Genomic DNA, 9,050 nt, shown 5'->3' on the forward strand with positions numbered 1-9,050 from the left:
GGTCAACTCCAAAGTACTCTCATCTAATATTATTAGAATGAATACTATTTGGTGACTGGGCTTCGGAAATGACCCTCATACTCAGTACCTGTAACATATAATAAAGAAATAAATGAATACTTGTGGAAATCAGAATTCTATCAGACTGAAAAATGATTAAAAACATCTTCAAAATGTATATGGAGAAGTCTAGTTAAAGTGGCTGACTCCCACCCCTAACATTTCATTCAGGCATACAAAACTTATGAGCAGAAAAGAAAGAAGTAGGGATCAAAGAAAGGAAAGACAGAATAGAGAAGGAGGGAAGAAAGGACAGAAGAAAGAAAAATGGTGGATGATAAGAAAATAGGAGAGAGAAGAAAGAAAATATGTCAAAAAGGAAGGGAAAGGAAAATGAAGTGGGAAGGAGAGACAGAACAAAGAGGGAGACAGAGAGAGGTAAGAGGTATTTATCAAAATTTTGTAAGCCACAAATTGATAAACCTTGAGCAAAAATAAGAAATAAGTGAGAGTTATTATTATTATTATTATTATTATTAATAGCTCATGTCCCAACAGTACTTAAAGTTTGGCAAAACACTTAACAGACATCATATTTTTTGATACTCACAACAATTTTACAAAGTAGGAAATATTTTTTTATTATATCAGTTTTATAAATGGAGAAACTGAATTTCAGGAAAGTTCAGAAATTTTGGCCAAGTAGACACAGCACATAAGTATCTGATGAAGGATCTAAACCTAAGTGTTCATCACTCACAGTCTAATTCTCTATCACTTGCATCATGTGACCTCTTACAAACCACTCTGTGATGTATTTTTTTTTTGCCTAAAATCCCTTCAAAATAATTTTCCCTTCTAAACAGAGGTGTCTGGAATATCAAGAAGGAACTTATTTGTTATAATAGATCTTTTAAAAATGATACTCTAGAAGCATTGCAGATCTCTAAAATTAAGGAATTGAATTAGATAGTTTCTAAGACTCCTTCCTAGCCCTGAAAATTTATCCTAACTTCTAATGTATTTCTGTCTTTTGAAATATAACCAGGGTCTCAAAGCAAATTTGGATTTAGACTCTCCGCATTGGTGGAGTTTTATTACTCAACTTTATAATCTTGCATGAGGAATAGAGTCATCAAGACTTTGGGTGAAAAGAGATCTTGGTCTTCTGGCTTTCGGCTTTGAGATAAAACACAAGGTTCCAGATACTCCAGATAGAGATTCAAAGGGAAGAGAAAGACTCCAAGAAGAAGTTGCCATGTAGAAGAGTCTTCTTTTTGTAGTTTATTTCCTTGTCCTCAACTTCATATTGTAGAGACTGAGGAATTACCCATTGGGCAAGATCTGTTATAGGTAATTTACAAGTTATAGATAGACTTATCATAGTGAGCAGACGGACTAAGCTAAAACCTGGCTGAGGCTATGAACATTCTAACTCAGAATGTTTGGAAAGGTTTGTCCCCTGAGACTGGCAGTCAGCAGGGTTTTGCCTGAGAGTGTTGTTGTAGAGGTGGTATCTGTTTAACCAAGCCTGTGGACTATTTTTGGGATCTCAGAAGAGGAGTTTGAGCTTCAGTCAAGAACTAGGTAGAGTTGGGAGCTTTCCTGTTGTTGATGAATGATGAACAGTAAGCCCTTTACTCCCTAGCCCTCTTTGGATTAACTTACTGTGTAAGAAGTATTCTTGTGTCCTAATTACATCTGGATTTCATCTTGGACATGATTTGTGAGATTCCCCCAAATCCCCATTCTCTCTATAGCCCTGTCAGTGCTGGCTGTCTTATAGTTAGTGTAGTATAGCCAAGCTCAAGTCAACATTCTGTTGACAGTTGGTCTTAAGACTTTAAGATATTAGCTAACCTACTCCCTCCTCTCCTCTCCTTGTCAAAACATTAAACAAACCTTTTAATAAGATCTTCCTTGTAGTCTCCTTCCCAGCCATCAAGAACCCACTGAGTTTAAATTGTTTCCCCTAGCTGTATTGGTTTTCAGTTACTGTTTATTTCCCCAGCTAAGTTACATAGTGTTACCTCTCCCTAAGCAACCAGGTAGCTGTACTGGTGTGGTCTCATTCATTCCCAACCTATTTCCCCATTCCCCTGAGTTTCTGTTACTTTACTGTTACCCATTTCCCTAGGCTGGTCATTTTATTTTTTCAGGTCTAAGTCTCTCTTGGTTGAGTTGAGCTATCTTACTCCTAAAGAGAGAGATCATTCACTCTGTGTATTGTCTTATATATTCTAATCTTTATACTGGCTATGATTTCTGTTTGCTGTTGGCTTGGATAAATTAGTTGAACAATTATTCACCATTGCATTGGTCTTGGTATAACTGGCATTCTGTATGAGATGGGATAAAGCCTTGAATATATGATCTTGGGGGCATTTCTTCCCAAATAAAGATAATAATCAGAAAGTTAACTTCAACCTAAAAATATTATTTGCCCCAGTTCAATGGATGGGAAGTTATAAATTTAGCCTAGTATCCCTTCCTTATGGGTAACTAGGAAGCACAGTGGATAGACTACATGTCTTGGATTCAGGAAGACTCATTTTCTTGAATTCAAATCCAGTCTTAGATACTTACTAGTTGTGTGAGCCTTGGAAAATCACTTAATATTGTCTATTTCAGTTTCTTCCCCTGTAAAATGAGCTGGAGGAGGAAATGGCAAAGTACTTGTATTATCTTTGGCGAGAAATCCATATATGTGGTCATGAAGAGTTAGGCATGAATAAAAATGAATAAACAAGTAAACCCCCTTGTTGCACCAATCTTCTATTTATACTCCTGGAATGACACCTTTTTGAACCTTTTTGAGAAGCATGAGAAGAGGAGATTCTTTCTCTCTGTCTTTTATATGCATATGTATATTCAAACTATAAGTTGCTATATATTTGAAATGCCATTTATTTTCATTATTGCTGTTATTCCCAGGTAAGTGCCTCAGAGAATAACCAGGCCTGGAGTCAGTAAGACTGGAGTTCGAATGTGGTCTCTGACACCGTTTAGCTGTATGATACTGGTTGAATCATTTAATTGCATTTGCCTCAGTTTCCTCATCTATAAAAAGGAGCTGGAGAAGAATGTTCCAAACCACTCCAGGATCTCTGCCAGGAAAATTCCAAGTAGGATTATGAATATTTGGACACAACTGAAACAATTAACTGTATTATTCCCAAATAAGGAAAAATGGGTGACCAAGGAAAAAAGGCAAACTCAGGTATGAACATGAGTGCTGCTTGAACCCAATTTGAACTCAGAACTTCTTCTCTCTAGGGCTGGCTCTTTATCTACTGAACCACTTAGCTTCCTCCAAGGATGTCACTTCAATCTCTGCTGTCTTGGAAAGGATCATCCTTTATTCAAAAGAATTCCAGCATTGGGGAAAATCCTTCCCTTTGGGATACTACCTGTCCATCTAAAGAATTCCCACTCTTTTTTTATCACCTACTGCACCAGCATTGGAATGTCAAGTCAGCCAAGTCACAGCTCAGTAGACTAGAGATGACTGGGGCCAGAAAAGCAAACCTGGCAGGCCCTCTACAAGGTAATTAACAAAGCCATCACTTAAGGTTTCCACTGAAATTCAGAAATGCCATTTGCAATTTGAAACAAAGGAACCATTAGCTTAGTGCCCCTGTTACTGCATTATTGATTTGCAATCCTCTATTTTCAGTTAATTTCCAACCTGAAAGCCTACATGCCTAAACATTTATTTTTCCCCCTCTTCCTCCAAATGGGCATTGCTGATTTTGCTTTCAAAAGACAACCTCATAAACCATTTTCTCCCCTCAGCTTCTCAATTTGCTTCATTAATAATGACTTTCATTTGCCTTAATTATGTTATGTTGGCACATTTGCTGCCAGACACCTTCTACAAGCCACCACGATAAGTTTTATCAGTTCCTGTGGTTTCTGCCTGAAACAATGTGGGGAAAGCCACCTTCCTCCCCACCAGGAATACACACATGTGTGTGTACACACAGATCCCCTCACACACACACATACACAGACATCAAAAAGTGATTGTGTGTCCCAACTCTAATTCTATCATGTATTTTAGCCCTTTTCACACTCATTTTAGAACAGCCTAAAGTAGAGGGTCCATGGACATTTTTTCCATTTTTTACTCTTTTGATAATTCTGTCATTTAAATTGACTTCCTTTGTAACCCTCTTTATTTCAATTCATACATTGAAAGACATGATATTGAGAAGAAGTCCATAGATGGGTTTATGATAACAGAGAAATATAAATCCCCATGGAATAAAAGGAAACTGAATCCCCCCTACAATTTCCTCCTCTCGTATTTCCTTCTGATATTTTGATTAAGAAGAGGCAAAGTAACATGAAGAAATTCCACTAAAACAAAGCAACAAAGTAGAAAGTATGAATCTAACTTAATCCATGACACAGGAAAGCACTTTAGAGGGCAGGTAGTCCACTCTCCTCATTTTGCAGAGCAGTATACTGAGGTCCAGAGAGTACAAATGCCTTTTCCAAGGTATATGACTAATAAAAAGTGCCCGAATTTAATCTAGGTCCTCTGTTTTAAAACCGCTTGAGACGTGGTATAAAGTGGCCAGTGAAGAACCTGAAGGATATGCCAAATGAGGATATGTTGTTGTAGGAGCTAGATATGTCTGATCTAGGAAAGACCGGAGAGAGATGACAGGTGTCATAAAAATATGGAGGGCTGTTAGGTAAAAGAGGGATTCCATTTCCCCCAGTACAAGGATAAATGGCAGGACAAAGGAAAGAAGTTAAATTAGGTCGGGGTGGGGGGGGCAGGAAAAAAAGAATTTTCCAGGAGGCCCCTAAATGGCTCAGTGAATGAAAGCAAGGTTTGGAGACAGAAGGTTCAAGGTTCAAATTGAACCTGGGACATTGCCTAGCTGTGTGACCCTAGCAAAATCACTTCACCCCCCCCCCATTACCTAAAACTTTGGGGGCAGCTGGGTAGCTCAGTGGATTGAGAGTCAGGCCTAAAGACGGGAGGTTCTAGGTTCAAATCTGGCCTCAGACACTTCCCAGCTGTGTGACCCTGGGCAAGTCACTTGACCCCCATGGCCTACCCTTACCACTCTTCTGCCTTGGAGCCAATACACAGTATTGACTTCAAGACGGAAGGTAAGGGTTTTTAAAAAAAAAGAATTTTCCAACAATAGTACAGGTTGGATTACACAGTTCCTGGGATATCTTTCAACTCTGACATTCTGTGATCTGTGCTACATCTACTATTTATCTAATAACTTAATTTTTCAAAGCTAAATGTACATTTAATAATAATGCATTTAATAATCATAATGATCCTATCTGATAAGTATTAGAAGTATTCTTATCCCATTTTTAAATAAAGAGAGCAAGGATGAAAGGTATGATTCTAAGCCAAATGTAGTCCTATATTAAAAGAAAATATAATAGACACTTAAAATAGTTGTTCAGTACTGGAGGAGGCAGAAAACCTAGGCTAAGAGAGCAGGAAGCCAAGGAAGCAATAGTAGAAAATCAATGTCCTTATCTATTTAAATGATATGATTTTATTAATTTGACTCAAAAGGTCCCTTTCAAGTTTAATGTTCTAAGGTCCATTCCAGCACTAAAATTCTACATTCTAAGATTCCTTCAATTGCTGCAATTTTATGTGTTATGTTACAAGGTCCTTCCATCTCCAATATTCTTGTATTCTCTGATTCTGACCATTAAAATAATCAAAAATACATTAGGTCATGATTATTCAAAGACTGAGTATGCCTCTCAATTGAAATCATCAATTTAATGAATGCAAACTGAAATGGCTCTCCTTCTGATAAGGTTATTAAGAAGAACTCAGATGAAACTGATAAACTCTGATACTCTACATTCCTTCTATCAGGGTGGGATCCAAAGCACCCTTCAGAAATCAAATACAATAACTGCTCTGGGCAAGCAAAACTATTTAATCGATTTCTGCCTCTGAAAACGAGTTTAACCCAAGTGATAGACTGTACAAGAAAGGACATAAATCAATGACCTGTTTCACTCAGTGTATTATTTCTAAAGTAAACACAGCGATAGCGCTAAAATGAAAAAGATTATCACTAAATGGCATAATATAGGCTTGACCACAACAATGCAGAAATATTGATTCATTATGATCATCCACTAGACTGGCTACTAATAATAGTGAGCTTTCTTAAAAGAGCAGAGAACATTAAAAAAAAAAAAACCTTTACTAAATGCTCAAGCAATGAGCCAAACTTAAAAATCTATTTTAGTGCCTGTTTATATGTAAAGGAAGTGTAAAGAGGTGTTCACACATCTTTGCTTCTTTAGTGAGTTTGGAGACATTATTGAATAAAACTTGTGGAAATGAGAAGCTTGTTAGTCATTGGTTGATTAAAGGAAGATGGTAGTCCTGTGGCATTTTGAAAGCAAATCCTAGTATCATATGAAAAAGTCTCATCAACGGAAAAGACCAGAAAAGGGTCAGTTATAAAGGAATAATCTAGTTTTTGAAATGGAATCCCTGTGCCTTCTTCCTTTGTATCTATCTCTTTCAGAATATATCTGGGGTGTAGGTAGGGATTTGAAGATTTGATTCTTTTTCCAAATGGGCAACAGTGTGTCACAGTATGATTAAATCAGTAGATGATGCCCTCAGAAGAGAGCTAAGCAACTTCAGAGTAGAAATGTTGTACCTAAGTATAGACAACTCTAGAAAATCCAATAGAACCATCCACTAAGAAGTGATGCTACTGGAGATAGGGAGTACTTTGAAGCTATCATGAAAGGAGTAGACAACTGGGACTTTGAGGCATCAGAGGTATGATTTGCATTGCCCAAATGTGTATGTACAAGAGTTGCCTTTTATTAGTGGATATTAGGTATATGTTCACTCTGATTATTTCTGCTGACACTATGTGTACTCAAGATAATTTATGAGAAAAAATTGTATCTATTCTTACTCTGGTGCTTCAGTAAAAACAATCAATGTAGTGAACTATTTTTGTCCTCTAACTGATTAGAATAAAGGTCATCATGGACTGGGACTTATGAGCTCATTGGGGTTTAGGAAAGTGGACACATAAAAGTACCTTAGAGCTGGTATACACAGTGAATCCCACAAATTTGAATTTTAGGGGGAGGATCTCATACAGAATGCCATATAGAAGTATAACTATTAGAAGATTGAGTGTATTAATAAGCAAAAAGGAAGGGAACATAATAAGTACTTATTAAGCCCTACTACATATCAGGTACTATGCTAAGTGCTTTTTACAGATCTCATTTGATCCTCACAATAATCCTGTGAGGTAAGTCTCATTATTATATACTCTTTATATTATATTATGAGTCTCATTACTATATATGATTAATCTATTAGATATTATATTATTAGATAAGAAAATCAAGATAGGTAGAGGTTAGGTGACTTGTTGGGGATTGTATTATATATATTATATTATTAGTGTCATTATTATATATTATATGATTATAATTAATTTTATTATATTATATTATATTTCATAATATATTATAATGAGAAATTATCATTCATTTTATCAATTATATTATATAGCATTTTATAATATAATTAATCTTATTAATTATATTATATATTATAATATATTATAATGAGAAATTCAATCAGTCAGTCAGAGGTTATGTGACTTACCCAGGGTCACAGTCTGAATTCAAATTTGAACTTTGGACTTCCTGACTCCCAGCATTCTAGCTACCGCACTGCCTACCTCCCTTCAAAGAGACCCAAAATGTATATGTGCTAAGGAGCCCAGGATTTAGAGCTAGAAAGAACATTTCAGATTATCAGGTCATCTACTCATTTTACAGAGGAGGAAACTGAGGACTATAGAGGTGAAGTAATTTGTCCAAAGACATACTTAGAGTAGTAATGGTAGCATGATAATCAAATTCAGGTATTTTAATACTAGAAGAGGGGAGGTTAGAATGCAGGTTTTATGCAAGCTTTATAACTGTGAATTAATTACTCTTTATCCCACAGCAGGTTTCTTAAGCAGAATTTTTTCTACAATAAACAAATCAATCCTCAGTTCTCTGAATTACAAACAAATTATTTCCCTTATGGGAAATGTGTATAAGAGACATAAGCACCAACCTTAAAATGATCATTACCTATTTCTTTTTGTACTCTCAAGCAAGTAGTCTATACCTTCCAAAATGTAGTTCCAAGGTACCTTTCTTAATATATTCCATATTATTCCTTTACAGATAATAAATGTCCAGAGACCAAATGGAAATACCAGATATACTCCAACTCTTGAGTGTAGGACCTCTTTGCATTTGGGCAGACTATCTTTCATCCTTGGAATTTCCTCATCTAGGAATCAGAATTATTGCCTTCCTTTTCCAGTAACATGACATAAAATAGTTATGATGGATGGGCTTGTGGTGAGGAAGACGGGTTCAAATCACATCTCTGACACAACTGCTTATTTCAGGATGGGCATTCAACTTTTGTCTGAGTCTCAATGGACTCATCTATAAAACTGAAATACTAGTTGCTTTAGCAGGATTATTATGATTATCAATAAAATAGATGCACATAATGTAGCATAACAATATAATATATATATATATAACATGACATGATAGAAAATCAAAATAATAGATACAAAAAACTTATTCTTTAAATTTAAACAATGCTATATAAAGTTATTACATACTGGATTGGGGATCAGAAGTGGTTTTAAATTTCATCTCACATATATTATTTGTGAAAATTGGTCAAATTATTATTATTTTTCTAATAACCAACTGTAAATTAAGGGGCTTGTATTAGATTATCTGGGAGGTACCTTTAATCTCTAAACGCATGAGGTTATCATCTAATGAATAGATTTAATCAGAATATTGTTCCTTACAAAGTAGTTACTTTGGGAAGGTCTAAGTTAATTTCAGTGATCTGTTTTGGAATTATTTTAAGGGGATATAAAATATTCTTCTACATCACTATATGGGCAAATTTTCATGCGTCAAGGCTGGATATGAAATTTGGTGATAATCCAACATCTTCAGAGCACAGAGTT

The sequence above is a fragment of the Gracilinanus agilis genome, chromosome 6 (genome assembly GCF_016433145.1).
Source record: "Gracilinanus agilis isolate LMUSP501 chromosome 6, AgileGrace, whole genome shotgun sequence".
NCBI classification, from domain to species: Eukaryota; Metazoa; Chordata; class Mammalia; order Didelphimorphia; family Didelphidae; genus Gracilinanus; species Gracilinanus agilis.